This window comes from Rattus norvegicus, chromosome 16, assembly GCF_036323735.1.
Source record: "Rattus norvegicus strain BN/NHsdMcwi chromosome 16, GRCr8, whole genome shotgun sequence".
NCBI classification, from domain to species: Eukaryota; Metazoa; Chordata; class Mammalia; order Rodentia; family Muridae; genus Rattus; species Rattus norvegicus.
Window position 1 is genome coordinate 12744087 of NC_086034.1, and position 17260 is coordinate 12761346.

The following is a 17260-nucleotide window of genomic DNA, read 5'->3' on the forward strand; positions in this document are numbered from 1 at the left end:
ATCATTAACTCCCAATTGATGAAGTACTCAGTGCAGCCTGGCATGGTGCTACTGGATCAGTGAAAACAAGAGATGAGATGCCCAGACGTCAAGCTCTATCACTCTAGTGGGAATGCAAGGTGTTTACTAGGAAGGCCATTCTGGAGCCAGGAAACAAAGGAAGATGCCATCTTCAGTAAACTGCAAACAGTCCCAGAGAGAGGACCTGTGTAACAGTAGATGAATTGAGAATGCAGACAGACACCAGAAACTGGGAAAGACTGAAGGAATGGAATTGGAACCATGAAATTAAAAGTCTCTTCTTCCCCCACATAGTAAAAGCAATCTGGCAACCAGCAAAAAAAAAAAATCTACCTGAGGGAAGGTAAATAAAAAAAGTTCCTGGTCCCAGGACAGCTCCTAGCTTTCTTGTTATGGCATATTAAACAGGACAAATTACAGGTTAAGGGTTCTAAGTGTTTTTAACCTAGAGATTGAGGCCAGTGTTGTTGAGAACAAGGAAGAAAACCACCATATAAGAGAAGGGCGATGCGCTCTAACAAATTAAGAGAGACAAACATTAATAAAGTCTGGAAAGAAGACTGACTTCACCCATGCAAACCACTTATTAATGTTTACATCCTTACCAATTATAGATTATACATTATAATACCTACTTTATACTTATCCTCCTCATTCAATTTGTTTAAAGTTTTTTAAATCTAAATGATGATACGCTGATCAACTGTCTAAATACATATATTCCATTAATACTTAATGTTCTCGATAAAAAAACAAAATGCTTTATCAAACAGCTACTCTGGGAAAAAAAGGAAATGTTCATTCTCATTCATAACCGCCCTCCCCAACCCTCTGGGTTTTCTTTTGAGACAAGGTCTAAGTAGTTTTTGCTATTCTGGAGTTTGCTCTATGGGCTAGGCTAGCCTGGAGCTCACAGAAATCCACCTGCCTCTGCTTCCTGGATGCCAGGATAAAGGCGTGAAGCCTCCACACCTGGTTTCTCCTTAAGCGAAATAGGACACTCCAATCTTGGACAGCAAAGAATCTGTGCACTAGGAATTTCCATTGCTAAGGCCTACTTTATGATCAGCAAACCTAATTGGCTAGGTAGTCAGCAAAGATGAATTTGCAATTATTGAAATTCAAAATCAGGCTTTATCACCAACGACCACCCCAAATGGATTACCCCCTCCCTTTACTTTGTCAAGAAAGTAGGTACATTTTAAAACTGTATAAAAATAGATGTCAAAAGAGGGAGAGGAGGGGGAAAAAGCATCTGAACCTACAGATACGGTGTAATCCAAAGTTCTCATGTGTTTTAGGGCGTGTCTTTGTTTTGACTCAGTGATTTCAAAAAAAAAAAAAATCCCACTCATTCAGGGCTCTCAGGTACTTCCCCTTACCAACGCGAGCATCTAGGCTTTGAAATCCCAGGGCATCTAAGCCTCGCCCTGATTTCCCGGTGCAGGAAGGCTGCAGCCCGGGTGTCCCGCGGTCCCTTCCCGTCTCAGCACCACCGAGCAGGGGCATCCGGCCTGCCCGCTGCACCGCAGGAGGCTCGGGAGAGGGGGCGGGGGCTCCGAGGGTCGTCCCAGAGCACCGACGCCCAAGGACACCCGGCCCTCGTTCCGCCCGCGCTGCGCCCGGGAGCCAGGTAGCCTCCAGCGTCCCGAGACCCCGGCCCTGACCCCCGACTCTCACCGTGCGGAGGTCGCGCTGCCTCCTCGGCCGCGGCCCGGCTGCGGGTCGCCCAGCGACCTGCCGGCCCGAGGGTAGGAGAGAGGCGAAGGACAGTCCCGTCACATCCCCGTCCGCCCAGCTGCCTGCTCCGCAGCAGCCAGCATCGCCTCCACGGCCTGCGGGAGCGCCGGACTTCACCGTCGCCGCGCCCCCTCCCTTGGCCGGCACCTCCTGGACTCCGCCCTCCAGGGCCCGCGCACTACGCGTGCGTCGCCCCGCCTCCCGGACAGTCCTTGCGCAGGCGCGAGTCTCACTGGGCTAGGCCCGCCTCCGGGCCCGCCCCACCCTCGCGCCAGCCGTTCCCAGGCTCCGCCCTGATCCACTGACCTTGCATCTTTGCCCCCTGACTCAGGTCTTTTCTGGTATGAACCTTTCACTCCAGTCTCTTGGCCGACCAACTCAAAATGGCCCTCTGGATTCAAATGTGCTGCTTGACCACGACCAAACCTGTCAGCTCCTGCTCCAGACTACTAGGAGTGATCTGAAGCAACCATGACTTTGTTTTGGCCTGTCTGTGGCTATGCCTCAGCCAGGCATACTGAATCTGAGCAGAGATTGCGATAAAACGCTGAGAGCTGAGAAAAGGAGCTATCTTATGAGGGTGTGGATCTCAATCCCATTCCATAAATCATCTCTCCAAGTCATTGAGAGTTACCGTGCAAGCCTGCAGTATCTGGCTATCTATTATAAGCGTTGAAAGTGATTATTTATCTGACCCTAGACTGCCTGTTCCCCTCACTAGCCCCAACAGCTCAAATGAAATTAATAACATTGAAAGAGAACTTGGAAAGGCACCACCTCTCCTCCAGACCACTAACATAATTACGCTGTGATAGGGGAGGAGACACTTGTGCCCCTCCCTTAGTCCATCAGACTGTTGGAACATTATACTCCAAATAATTTAAGAAAATAGATAATTCATCCTGGAGAAATGAAAACAATACCGAAGGCCTAGCGCCGTCCGGAGAAGGAGCTTGCCTCTCAGGAATTGCAGCTCTGAGGTCTCAGATCACTTCGCGAGATAGCCTTGAGTGAGCTGAAACAACGCTAGGTCAGCAATACCGCACCGTAACCTAGCGGAGTATTCAATTTACCACTATTTCTAGCTCTCTATTTAAACTTAAACTTCTTGTCAGTACTCCTGAAGGCGGACTTGGTGGTAACTGGACCCCTTTTCTTCCTCCAATTCCCTATGTGGCCATATTGAATAGCTCTCTTTTTTATACGTTCCATTATTACTTGTCTCTTTAATTGGCCAATAGAATAATGATAGGGAGACTTAATTTTGTGGGTGATAAAATGTTGGAAAAGACTAGGGTTACATGTAGTACATTTCTTTGTAGATTAAGTAAATCATTAGGAGAGCAAAGCCTCAGACCTCTGAAATACAGGCTCCAGCACAACACTCATGAATTTATGCTATGCTTTGAACTTTATGCTACAATCAAAGATCAGTTGAGAGATGGGGAAAAAGGGGCTCTTCACAGATTGTCCTTGGGAGCTACGCAAGATGCAACAGGTCCAATCCGCTTTATAAAGACTCTGGGAGGGGGGAGGATGATCTTTCAGTTCCCCAAACCAAGATGAGCTTTGCTTTTCTGAACCACTTGGCTGTTGTCTTGTGACTCCCGGAATATTTGAGGTAAGCATGTATTTTCTTTGGCTGTTTGACGTGGTAGGTCATCACTTCCCTTTCTTCCACAAAGGTAGGATCCTCACAGAATGCTTGCTACATATGAATTTTTACAGGCTTCATCTCATTTTCTGTGTTCCCGTTTTTGTCTTTGTCCCAATTTTCTCACTTCCTTGGTTGTCACCGTGCTTCTATTTCTATTAGGCACTTCTTTCAATGTATGCCCCCAGGGTTTTAATTTACAGGACGACTGAGATGACATGGTGAAGTCAGTGTTCTGAAAGATTATTTTCATGGCTTACATTTCCTGAAAGATGGGATGCCATGTCATGTAGGGGCATATGGAGTGGCACTGGGTGTGTCTGGGAGTAAAGGGAAAAATCCAGACCAAAGCTATTATTGGAATGTATGTGGAATAGGAAGGTAAAGACGCAGGGATGTCTTGAGAATGGCTAGCGTAGGTAATGTCAGAGGATTCTAAAGCATGGATACCTCTCGAGTTGTTTGATAAATGACGGTGGGTTATTTAGATCAGAGAGAATACTGGCTTGGTTTGTGGAAGTTAGACAAAGGGGCAGTTGTAGTTATGGACTTGAAATTGGCCAGAGGCTCTATCACAAGATTGTTAGATGTTCATGAAAGCTGAGTTGCAAAGGAAACATAAACGATGTTCGCCATTTGTTGGTATGCTGAATAGGCAAACCTAAAAATATATATTTAGACACCATTTTAGAATTTTGTATAGAAAATGATTAGGTTATATTTTAAAAGTCTGACACTGGAAGAGCTGTGCATGCTGGAGGCTAAGGGTACGAAAGCAGACCAAGCTAAATATTTGACTCCCAATGTTTAGTATGGCTCAGAATCTAGGAGGAGGGTTCAGTATAACACAGATTGCTGGCCCTAGAATTTCTGAATTCGGTAGGCCTAGGGTGGGGCACAGGAATTTACATTTCAGACAAATTCCCAGAGAACTGAAATACTGCTCTCAGGATCAAACCTGGAGAACCACATGAGTAGAATACCTCTCCCAACAGCCAACGGGACCTGGTGGGGAAAACTCTCCATCAACGCCTGAAGGGTTGTCAAGATACAAAGGTCTAAAGGTCTAAGTATCACGTGTCATGTGAAAAACATATCACGAGTGTGCCAACCTTTGATCAGTAAAGAACAGCTGAGAAAGCCAGAGTGTGACCCCAGCCCATGACCTGAGGAGGAAGACTGACGATGAAAAGGCAGAGGCAGATGGTACGAATTGCTATGATAGGAATGCGCATACGTCGACCAATCCCCTTTGTGGGTTTATTTTCTCAGTGTACAGAGTTGTGTCAGAGCACAGAGGTAGAAAACCCAGTTATCTTGCAGGATTGCCACTTGGAACTACTCGTTAAAAACTGAAATGAACAATAATGGTTAGGTCCACTCTGTAGGTAACCTCACTTGTCCTCAGGCCTGAGCTTCACCCCAGAAATTCTGTGGTGAAAGGAGAGACACAACTGTGTTCTCTGTCTTTCCTTTTAAAGACCCCTGGGCTGTGTTGGACTCGGTTGAATGATACATAATGATCTGTATTTTAGGGTTGGTTAGTTAGCTGCATTGGTTCCGCTTGTAACCTAGTTCCTCTTTGCTTCTGACGCTAAGGTCTGAACTCACGTACTCACTCATGCTATGAAAGAAAGCCCTCCTCCAAAGAGAGAGCTTTGCAGAGAGATTTTTATGGTTCCAAGGCAAACAGCACTGGGAAACAGTCAGTAAGACTCCAGGAAGAATTGGTTCTGGGGGCGATCCTAAATACAACATTAAAGGGTCTAAAGAAATAATCCTTCTCCCCCAGTGTGTACTGAACCCCCGCTGCATGCCAAGTACTGTCTCAGATGTATGGGGTTAGGTCATGAACAAGATGAGAAGTCACTGGGGTTGATTTACTGAAATCTCCAGAAGTTTTCCCTTTAAAGCAACATGATAGGAACTTTTAGCCCCATGGACACAGAAGACTGTCTTTCTCGGTCAAGATCTTTGCCTTAGAGACACATGGATGGCATCTAGACCCTACCCCATAGACACAGAAGACTGTGTTCCTTGGTCAAGATCTTTGCCTTAGGGGCACATGGATGATGTCTAGACCCTACCCCGCAGACACAGAAGTCTATCTTTCTTGGTCAAGATCTCTGCCTAAGGGACACATGGATGACGTCTAGACCCCTACAATATTAATAAGCATGTCCAGCTTTAAAGGGCCCTGTATTCAAGATCAGGGTTTTCATTGATGTTGTAGAAACCCTGTTTCTCAGCCAGGAAGATGATAAAAGGGAGCAGAGGAGTGTGTGTGTGTGTGTGTGTGTGTGTGTGTGTGTGTGTGTGTGTGTGTGTGTATGTGTGTCCTTTAAGATTGACTGGCTATGGTCCAGAAAGATGATGAGGGGTATCATAGCAGGCAACAGGTACATTTTATTTTGCCTACACTATGATTGTTTTTGAAGATGGATGTTACCAACATACAAAAATTAATAACATTGATTATAAAAGCCTTGTTTTCAATTTTCTCCATTATTTCCCAACGGTGTCATGCCCTGTTGTTTTAAAGTGACTGCCTCATTCTAGAAGCCACCCACATTATTCCTCTAAATCTCCTGTCCCTGATTCATGTAACCCTTCACAAAGGCACAGAAGAGTCTGATTTCTAAATGGAAAAAGCTCTCAGGGTGGGTTCACACTCCTGTTGTTTCTCCCTGGAGAAGAGAAACTCAGTCAACATGACCATGAACTTGATATGTGACAAGCTGTTTTACTTTCTGTGCTATTTTTTATTGTATATCTCAGTGGTGTTAAATACATGCACTATTAACTACCATCTGTCTTCAGACCTGTTTTCATCTTGCAAAAAACTAAAACTGTATGCCCATTAAATAATTCTCCATTCCTTCCCACCCTGGCAACGTATTATTAATTTAGCCACACCAGTAACTCCGTAAATAGAACTATATAGTGTTTCTCTTTTTGTTACCACCTTATCACTGTATCCCCAAGGCTCATCCATGTTGTGGTGTGAGCCCCACAAATTCATTTTTTAAGGCTGAGTAAAATTCACCCATATGTGTAAGGCATTTTTTGTTCACCTGTCCACCCATCGGTGCATACCTGCTTGGGATTATCATGAAAATACTACCATAGATACTAGAGTGGAAGCAACCTCTCACGACTGTCTTCTGCTGGATCACAGGATAATTTCGATTGAAGAAATGCCATCCTGTTTTCCACAGAGGCTTGGAAAGCAGCAATATACATTAGATTCTAAGGTGACCTAGAGGAGTAGCTAAGTTGAACTTGAACAAGGCCTCATGGTACAGCCCTATAATATTAGCTACTTGGAAGGCTGAGAGAGAAGGATAATAAAGTCAAAACCTACTCCACTCAAAGCTAGTCTGGTTAACCTACCAATTCCTTGGTAGGGAGTCCCTGATTTAGTCCTTAGTACCAGGAGAATGGGGAAAGGAAATGAAAGATCAAACTAATTCAAGCTATTAAATGAGTGTAAAAAGAATCAACTTGTTAATTATTAGTGATTGTTAATATTTGTAAATCTAGAAGTTTGGAAGTTGAAGCCAAAGATTAGGAGTTCAAGGTCATTCTCTGCTAAAAAGTGAGTTTCTGAGTTACATGCGTCTCTGTCTCAGAAAGCACACACACTCACGATGTGAGTTATAAACACAGGCATACATACTACATATGAGAAAATTCTCTGTATAGCCAACTCCATCACTGTACATGCAGCTGCTGCTGCAAAACAAAATCTCCCTCAGATTATCAAATCTGAATGAGGTCTGGGATGTGAAACCAAACTCGAAAAAAAAAAAAAATAGAAGGGCGGTCGAGATAGTTTATAATTTAGTCTCTCTCTCTCTCTCTCTCTCTCTCTCTCTCTCTCTCTGTGTGTGTGTGTGTGTGTGTGTATGTGTCTGTGTGTGTATGTGTGTGTGTCTGTATGTGTGTGTGTCTGTGTGTGTGTATGTGTATGTGTGTGTATGTGTGTGTATGTGTGTGTGTATGTGTGTGTGCACATGCACTCGCACGTGCATGCAGGCATGTGTGCGGGCATGCGTGCATGCATAAGATATATTAGTGGGTGCTGAAGATTGAATGCAGGCATTTAAACTTGCTGGGAACACACCCCTTTGAATATTTGAAGGTAAATTACCTTGTTACCAAGGAAACCAACCCCAAGAAAACTGAATCCAAAGAATAACTTCTAATAATAGTTAAAGAAACCCTTCCGATTAATAATGAAGGCAAAGAGCCCAAATTTTCAAATGGATAACAGTCATGAATAGACACTCCACAAAAGATCATCCATGAATGGAGGAAAAGGTGAGGAAGACCATTAGTCTCTGGGGAAATACAAATTAAAGCCCAATGATGTATTGCTTCATGGTCACTATAGTGACTGCTGTGGTTCGAGTGGCCTTTCTAAAATGTAAATGGAGTTGATCTGGAACCTGCAGTCATCTGACTAGGTCTCCCCAGTGCTGGGATGACCTATGTGTACCACATCCTGCTGAGCTCAAGCTGAACTGTAAGGACTCTAACAACAGTAAGCGGCGGAGCCTCCAAGAGGAGAGCAGGCTGCAAGCATCCCATCCCCTCAGAGGCATTATCACCACACGAGCAGTTTCTGAATTCTTCCTCTCCTGCACCCTACGTGCTTGCTTGCTCTCCATCATAGTGGGAAGTAAGAGGGAGTGGGGGGACCTCTCCAGATACAAGCTTTTGGTCTAGGACTTCTCACCCTTCTGAACAATGAGAATTAAATAATGTATTTTCTCTATAAGCTACCCAGTGTATGGTGTTCGAGAAAATTACCTAGAGCAATGATGATTAAGCGTATTTTAATGCGCATGTGTATTTTGTTTGCACATGTCCAGGCACCAGAAGCATGCCTGATTTCCACAGAGGCCAGAAGCAGGCACAGATCCCCTGGAGTTAGAGGTGTTTGTGGCTGCCATGTTGGTGCTGGGAAGAAAACCAAGGTGCTCTGTAAGAGCAGCCATCTTTATGGCTGAGCCATCTCTCCAGCCCAGTTGACCAAGACCTTTAAGAGACTGACAGCACTAAACATATAAAGACTGTGGAGTAACCAGAAGGCTCCCGTATTACTGATGGTATGTGGGAGGGAGCAAATGGTTAAGGATTGGATTGCACTGTGACAGTTTCCGATAAAGTTAAACAGACCTCTGCCTATGACCCCACAACTCCATTTTCAGATACTTAATCAAGAAAAATGAAAATATATATCCACAAAGTGACTTAGACAAGATTGTTTATACTGACCCAAACTGGAAGTAATTTTGTATGCATGAATAGTTGCTGTGTGACTACCTAAGAAAACCTACTTTAAAAAAGGGGGGGGGGGATTTTTTTTAACTTACTTTTTAGTGTCAGTCCATGCTTACTTGCCCCTGTTGCTTCAAGCCTGTCATGAGGCACAGCACATCCATCGAGCACCTGGCAGGGCCTGAAGAGGGAGCATTTTTGGCTGCATTCAGAGCCTGGAAGGGAGCATCCACTTCAAGAGCACAGACCCATTGACAGAATAACCAACAGCAACTAAGCCTTTATTTAGCACCAGAATTTGGGAGGAACACCTAAGATTCAAACCTTAACAACAGGTAAATGAATGAAGAGCTCAAGGTATATTAGTAAAATAATACTGAATTAGTATTTAAAAGGGATGAGTTTCTGATACACGCCAAGGAAGCCAAACACGAGACTACCTACTGCCCAGTTTTGCCCATAAAATTCTACAGCAGAAAAGCCCTCATTTCTGATGACCGCGACTGCAGCAGTGGAAGCCACAAGAAATTACAAGGCCCATCATTCCGTCTGTGACGGCAGTTGACTTGTGCCTGGCCATTAGAATTCTGTTCCACTGATTTCTCTAAACATACATTGCCAGCCTGCTTTTCACGCAGAAGAATACAGGCTATTATCTTGTACAGCAGCTCCGTAGCTTCTACTGTTCCCTCTCCCACGGATTTCTCTGACTTTCTTTTTAACTTGATTTGAATATATTTCACCCAGGGAGTGGCACTAATAGGAGGTGTGGCCTTATTGGAGTAGCTGTGGCCTTGTTGGAGGAAGTGTGTCACTGTGGGCGTGGCCTTTAAGACCCTCCTCCTAGCTGCCTGGAAACCTGTCTTCGCCTAGAGGCCTTCAAATGAAAATGGGGATCTCTCAGCTCCTTCTGTACCAGGCCTGCCTGGACACTGCCACACTTCCCACCATGATGACAATTGACTGCACCGCAGAACCTGTAAGCCAGCCCGATTAAATGGTGTCTTTTATAATAGTTACCTTTGTCATGGTATCTCTTCACACCAATGGAAACCCCTAACTATGTGGCTTTGATTGGCCTGGAAATCGATATGTAGATAGACCAGGCTGGCTAAACTCACAGAGATCCCACTGCCTCTGCGTCTTGAGTATAGGATTGAAGGTGTCTACCAACAGGACCAGCGTTTCCTGATTGTTCTTGCTTAAATGTTCATCCAAATAAATTTTATAATAAACTTGTCTAGTTTCAAGGTGAATATCATGTGCTATTTACATTTTTAAGAATGGCTTTGCTTTTATAAACTAGATCTACGTCTCCTCATATAAAACCTGATCTTTAAGATTGAATCTTTCTATTCATCAATGTGGTATGCCTTTCTGAAAAACTTTTTCAACTCTTCTTTAATGATATCATAACTACTATATACTTTCTATATTTTCAGTTTTATGTTTAATAGTGTGTGTAGTTCTTGTCCTTTATGTCTCTATTTGCTCCTAGTGAGAGGCCATCGGGTTTTAATATGTTCTTTTTTTCCCTCAAAACGATGTCTATGTAACCCTGTCTGTCATGAAACTAAGCAAGTAGACAAGTCTGTATTCAAATTCATAGAGCTCTTTCTACCTCTGCCTCCCAGCTGCTGGGATGAAAGGTAAGCACCACCACAGCCCAACATACATATGTTTCTTGGTGGGGGAGGGGTTGTCTTCCGTTTTTTTGGGTTTTTTTTTTTTTGTTTTTTTGTTTTTTGGTTTTTTGGTTTTATGGAGGAAAATTATTTAATTTTTTTCTTCTGCAGAAATTTATTTAAACTTTGTCTATATTGTTGTATCAATTTTACTAAGTCATACGTTTCCTAAAAAACCTATTTCTTTCCTATTTTCACATTTATGTATATAGAATTATTTAAACTACTTTTCTTGTTCCTTTTTCTATTTTTATGCCACATTTCCATTTTGCAAATTTGTATTTTTTAACGATTTACTTATTTAATATATGTGAGTACATGGTTGCTGTCTTCAGACACACCAGAAGACAGCCTCGGATCCCATTACAGATGGTTGTGAGCCACCATGTGGTTGCTGGGAATTGAACTCAGGACCTCTGGAAGAACAGCCAGTGTTCCTAACCACTGAGCCATGTCTCCCGCCCCTGAATATTTTTTAAATTACAAAAAAAAAATAAAATAAAATCCAAGTTTTTAGATATTAAAATGTTTATCAGTGATCTCTGGTTTTATTACATTATAGTCAGACAATGTCATCTCTATAGTTTGATAGTTAGCAAGTTTTTTAAATGGCCTATTATTTGGTCAAGCGTCATGAATTTCTCTGTTCACTTGAAAAGAAGGTAAATTCACATTTATAGAGATAATGTATTTAACAGCATTTTGTTGGAACTTCTAGGCTTCCTGCACTCTAGAGAAGTGCATAGAACACTGAAGACAGAGACCCAGACAAAGAGACCTGAGAGGAGCAAGAAACCTCCGGAAGAAAAGTGTTCCTACCACTTCTCTCCTCCAGAAACAACCAGAAATCATGTTCAGAGAAGTGAGAGAGAAAATCATGCTGCAGAAACAAGAATACACATGTTGCTTTCTTTTCTTCTTCTTCTTCTTCTTCTTCTTCTTCTTCTTCTTCTTCTTCTTCTTCTTCTTCTTCTTCTTCTTTTTTCTTAAAGAAAGGAAAACTCTTATAGGGTAAGAGAGCCCTTGGAAATGAAGGACATGCAAACTCAGTAGAAAAAATGAGGAGAACATTTGAAAAAGATCTGCAAATAGGAACAAACAGTAAAAGACAGAGAATAAAGGGGAAGGAAGGCCCGTTTAATTAGACCCTAAAGCTTGCCAAAGTCTTTGAGTACTTAGAGATAAACTCCTTAGTGGGGGATGGGGTGCTCATGAGGATGCAGACTTAATGTGGTTAGGATTCCAAGAAGTTCTCCTCAGAGTTTAGGCAGGTAGGACAGCTAGCTGCTCAGTCTGCTCTAGTGAGCTGCCAGTGATAATCTCCTCGATACTCGCCCCCAGTAGAGCCATCCTAACTTTCAGACCTAGTCCAGGCACAGGGAGGACCTCTTAAGGATGGCCCAGACCCTCATCTTGTCTCCTACTCTTAGACAGTTCTTAGCACTCTGGTCCTAAACCTTCCTGATATTGCAAATAGCTTGTTTCTCTTCTTTCTGTGGTTTTTAAAGACCTTTCAGGCAAAGCTCAAAAAGTATTTACACCTACAAACAAAACAGAAGTGTCTTTAAAGCTAAAGAAGCACCCTCCACACCCCTACCACACCCACACCCAATGCTTAGAAACACAGTGATCAAGGTCTCCTAGCAGGGAGAAAGAAAATAAAACTGCCTTTGCTGCTTCCAATGAATGACCCTCTGTTACTAAGAAGGGAGAGAAGGCTACTTGCTAAAGCTGCATAAACTTTGGTGTGGCTTCAGTTCTTCCACCTATGATAAAACATGGATGTCCTGTATCCACGGGACTCTGATACAGATGCAGCAGCTGGAGAGATGGCTCAGCGGTTAAGAGCACTGTCTGCTCTTCCAGAGGTCCTGAGTTCAATTCCCAGCAGCCACTTGGTGGCTCACAACCATCTGATACAGATGTGGCAAGCGGATATGTTCCAACACAGAAACTGGCATATATGCCTGTAGTCCTAGCATTCAGGAGACTGGGGCAGGCAGGAGGATCATGAGTTCAAGAGTAGTCTGGGTTATAGGGCAAGACACAGTGCTATAAAAGAGAGAAAGGAGAAAGAAAGAGAGAAAGAAAGAAAGGGAGAAAGAAAGAAAGAAAAGAATGGAGGGGGAGGAAGAGAGAGGGAGGGAGGAGGAGAAGGAGGAAGACGAAGAAGACGACAAAGAAGAATTACAAGAAGGACAAGAACAAGAAGAAAAGAAAACCTCTTTGTATGAAAACAGAAGGGAGGGCTAGGGTGGTGTAACCCTTAAGGCCGAGCATCTAGCTCACAATCCTCTCTGCCACTTGCCACTAAGGCTTTGGGAAGCTTTTGGGCAAGCTACTTTATTGTTTTATGCCCCAATTTTCATACCTTCAGATAAAGACTAAATGAAGTTCACTTGGCGATTTCAATGAGCAAACAAACGTAAGCCTTCGGAACAAGGCCTGTCAAATAGGAAGTGCTACCTAACCGTCTCGTATTTTAACATGCTCCCATAGATGTACAATGTAAAGGAGAAGTTTATTTACGCTCTTCTTCAGATAGGCAGACATATTAATTCGCTAGGGCTTCCATAGGCAAGCACCTCAGGCAGAATGATTTAAAGAGATGGACCCCCTTGTGGTTCTGGAGACTGGGAGACATTAAGATGCCTGCCAGAGTCTGGCAAGGCGGCTCAGCACGTGAAGGTACTCGCTACAGAAGCTCAGTCACCCCGATTCAATCCCTTGGAGGCCATGTACAGGTAGAAGGAGGGATCTGACTCCACATACTTGTCCTCTGACATGCGTATTTTGTTTTTCTGTCAAGAAGGCTGGAGTCATTCTGAAGCTTTTCTTCTTAACTGGTAGATGCCTTATGGTGTGCACTTTCTGTCTCTGTTCTAATCTCTTTATAACAGCCTCACCTGTGAGGAACCGGGCTGGGCTGAAGACCGTATTTTAATTCTATTATCTGTTTCCTCGCCACAGAAAACCACATTCTGAGCTACTAGACCTTAAAATAACAACGTAATGCAACCCAGCCCACCATGACAGAGAGAGAATTTCCTTACTGTGATAGTCAGCCTGGATTCCCCACCCGAGTCTGCATTGTTGTTTGTGTTTGCTTGCTTGATGGTTTAAGGAACATTTGTAAAAATATCAACCACCTACTAAAACTTGTTTATAAGTGGCCATTTAAGCAATGCCTTTAAAGACACCTTGAATATTTTTAAAAGGGTTATTATCCACAGCTGCCCCCACTTCCTGCTTCTTACTATACGATGGCATCTGGCTCTATAGGATGAAGGCTGTGATCCTCTGAGTATTATAGAGAGGAGGAGGCATTGAGGTCACCACACACTCTGTCTTCTTCCACCTCTGTAGCTGTAGTGTCCCCTGACTCTTTCCAGGTGAAACACTCCATCAAGGTATCAGCAAACACTGATCTATTGGTTTGTCAGCTCTCCCTGGACATCTCAGAGCCACCTCTGTCCTTGAAAACGCAGCAGACTCCTCTGAATCCTACAGTTATATACTCTATCTCGCCCTAGGCAGGTGACTCAATAGTGCCTCAGGTAACAAAGAGATGGTAACTAAGAACATTTAGAGAAGACTGGTATGGAGAGACACATTCCAAGTTAGCACGCACAGGGCACAGTTACTCGAGCTGTCCTGCCCTTCCCCATGAAATGAAGGATGGACTGACAAGTGCCCTCTGAAAACCCTCCATGTCCATTGGCCGCAGTGAACCCTTGGAAATGACTCCTATGCCTTCAAACAGGACAGAGGGAAGGAGACCAGTCACCACAGAGACTGCTCAAATTTGTCAAGAACTAAGTCAGAGTCTACTATAAGCCAGTAGTAGTTTATTTGGCATGCTCATGTTCTGGGATTGATACCTGCTACCACACACATGAAAAAATGGCTACAACCTCAAACTATGAGAACCACCTCCATCTATGCAGGTAAGCTAGGTAAACATGCTCGTGCAAACACTGACCAGAGATGGGACTAGGGACAAGGAGCCATCTAAACACTGACCCACGAACTACCTTTTTCTTCCTTGTTGATTTCATTACCAATTCTATCAGGTCAGTTTGTCTAGAATCCCCCTCACCCTTAATGTTTTGGTTTCAGTAAGTTTCCATCCTCTGAGACGTACCCTGATGCTTGGTTATTAATTCTCATTTCTCCCTGTTGCTACCCTCACCTGTTGTTACCGTCCAGAATAAGTCTGTCTTAGCAATTTCCCTATTGTGGAGTATATCTTCATCGCAGACCCCTGACCTGCAGCTAGTTCTTCTAATAGAGATTGAGATCCTTAAGGGACGGAGACGCATACGACTGCCCAGGTGGAGAGAAGCACAGAGCTGTCCCTTTCATCTTGAGTCAAGTAGCTGTGGGACTAAAGTTCTACCAGCATGCGCAGACCCAAGCTGTCACCCGGAATCCAACCTCCCCAGAACATTTCAAGTCACCTGTTTCTCCTGCCTAGTTTCCAGCTTCAAGTGCCAAAGGATTGAAGTTTCAAGCTAAACAATTTACTTTGTAAGTTGGAAAGTCAGGGCCCAAGATTCATTGACAACGTTTAAATTGACATCTATGAATTAATGTTATTATGATTTTTAAAAGTATAAACCAAAAACATCTGACCAGAATTGATATCTTCCTTATGAAAAACTAACGTGTACAAACCTAAGGCCGGAAGGGGCGTCCGGTTACCTTGAACTCTACCATCTCCGCAAGGATAGCCCTTTACAAAACTCGCTCCTTCTGGCAAATTCAAGCTTCTCTGAAGTTAATCTCGGCTAACCTAACTCTGGGACTGTTGTGTTTATTTTTATGATGTCCAGCATAAGCAAGAATCCTGCTAGGTTGGTTTGGCTACAATCCTCCATCCTCCCTATCTGACTACCCCTGAACTAGCACCAGCCTCCAAGTGATAGCTACATGCCACACCTCGCTTGAGCAAGAACCCTGTTAGATCAGTTTACCTGGAACCTCCCTTTCTTTGATGTTTTCTTCTGGTAATTTTCTATCCTCTGAGCTCCACCCTGCCCTTGGTGATGAATACCCGCTGGTTCTTGTTTTCTGTATATCTGTCATGGTGGTCCTATATAAAGTCTATCCTGCTGCTTAACGAGCTTCAATTAACATCTTTTCTTTCGTATCTTCACCTCTGAGGGATAAGTCAACATCTGTGTCCCAGGCAGATGATGAAAAAAAAAAAAAAAAGGCAAAACATATTCTAGAAGTTTCTTCAGGAAAGCTCCTAAATGTGGTCACAGGACATTTTCTTTTATGTGTCTTCTGCCAAACTTTAGTTCATAGCCACATCGAAATGTGCAGAAACTTCTTTCTTCTGTGTAGCCCTGTATCCAGCTACAAAGCCTACCGCCACTGAAGAAAGGGAGACTGGGTAGTCAGGGCACTGTCTATCATGGGGAGTTCAGCGTCGTGCTTCATTTCCTTCCTTTTTACCTTCTTTAACATAAGCCAGGGAACTTGAGAGACTTTGCTTAACACGGGATCTAAGAGGAATCCATACAAAATTTCTATCCTTCCTCTTGATTCCTTCCCAGGAGAGATTCACAAGAAGATGTCAGAAAGCCAATTGTAGGATATGTAAAGAGAGGAGATTATGGCGGGTGGAGGGCACATGCTAAACTGAAAACAAAAACTAAGCCTACATGTGCATAGTTATGGTTCAGGGCATAAAACTTGACCTATGATGTAAAAAATAAACATCCGAAAGTATTGGTGGGGAAGCTTGGGACGGTAGTACACACCTTTAATCCCAGCACTTGGGAGGGCAAGGTAAGTGGAAATCTGTGGGCTCAAGGACAGACTGGTCTACATAGTGAGTACCAGACCAGCTTTGACTACATTGTGAGGGTGTGTCTGTATGAGTCTTTATCTAGGTGATTGTGTATGTCTGCGTCTAGTCTATGTGTTAAATCAGGGATCAAGTCTAACTTGAGGAAGTGACAGTGTAATAATCTGCCAAGAGATTCAGTGTTTGGGGGTCCTACGACAAGCTCTAAAGGTGGAGGAATAAAACTACCATGTAGTCCCGGGCTTTGATTGTTTCTGGTGTAAAGCGATCCCTTGTTTATGCAAAAGGAGAAGCACACATAAAGCAGGAAGTACTGTTGATTTGATATTGCTGAGCCTTGCCCTAATGGTGCAAATGCCATTTGTCTGATATGGCTGAGAAAGTTTTGTGATTCTGGGCTCACGGCCAGGCATCAGTGTGTCATTGCTGAAGGTCCACAGATGCCCTTCCAGAAAGAGCCATTTCCCTTTTTAGCTCAGCTGTTTTGTGGCAGGAATGAATGTTCCATGGGCAGCGCTGCCTCATTCTTCTCTAGGCAGGAAGGTCAGACAAAGCTTGGGTGTGGTGCAAGCCTATGAAGGTGGGGTGGGAAATCAGCAAATGGTTTCCCCAATCGGAATTCTTTTACATTAAGTTTATTGGAATCTTTAGTATAGGAAACCAAAGGCTTGTTTGGTAGGGGTGATGTTTCAGAATGACCCAAGTTATTTCCAAGAGTCAAAGATAAAGAAATGTCATCTGGTTAGCAAGAGCAAAGAGTTCTCTGTGAGCTCAAGAAGAGCTTCCTAAACCTAGACATCATAGGGGAGAGCCAGGTATGGGATAAGCAGTAGAAAGAGATGGTATGCAGCCTTAATCCTTATGCATGAGGAAATAAGTAGAGGGATATAAATATTTATAAATTCTAAGGTGAGGCCATCTCTAGGGCAACTCTTAAGAAACTAATAAACACGGTTACTTTCTCCCAGGCAGATTCTGTTACCATGATATATGAAATGGAGCTTAACTTTCACTATACATATATCCTTTTCACCAAGGCAAAGTAGGAATCAACCA

At 43.5% G+C, this 17260-nt stretch overlaps 1 protein-coding gene and 1 long non-coding RNA gene across 8 annotated transcripts in view; one reads left to right on the top strand and one right to left on the bottom strand.

Annotated features, from left to right (window-relative positions):
* Positions 1-1959, bottom strand: part of Ccser2 (coiled-coil serine-rich protein 2) — a 112672-nt gene extending 110713 nt beyond the window's left edge. For 2 of the 6 annotated variants that reach the window (NM_001427502.1, NM_001427501.1), the window contains exon 1: positions 1702-1917. The gene's annotated coding sequence lies outside the window, so the exon portion shown is untranslated. Of the gene's footprint in view, positions 1-1701 lie in introns of all 6 variants that reach the window. The other 4 variants (XM_017600329.3, XM_063275367.1, XM_063275366.1 and 1 more) reach the window with 4 other exon arrangements.
* Positions 1939-12126, top strand: LOC134482323 (uncharacterized). Of its 2 annotated transcripts, XR_010058354.1 has the most exons (3): positions 1939-3382; positions 8293-10350; positions 11105-12126. It is a non-coding gene; the product is annotated as an uncharacterized LOC134482323 (long non-coding RNA). The 2 variants fall into 2 exon arrangements; XR_010058353.1 differs by lacking the exon at positions 1939-3382 and having other exon boundaries at positions 7775-10350.
* The last annotated feature ends 5134 nt before the right edge of the window (positions 12127-17260 follow it).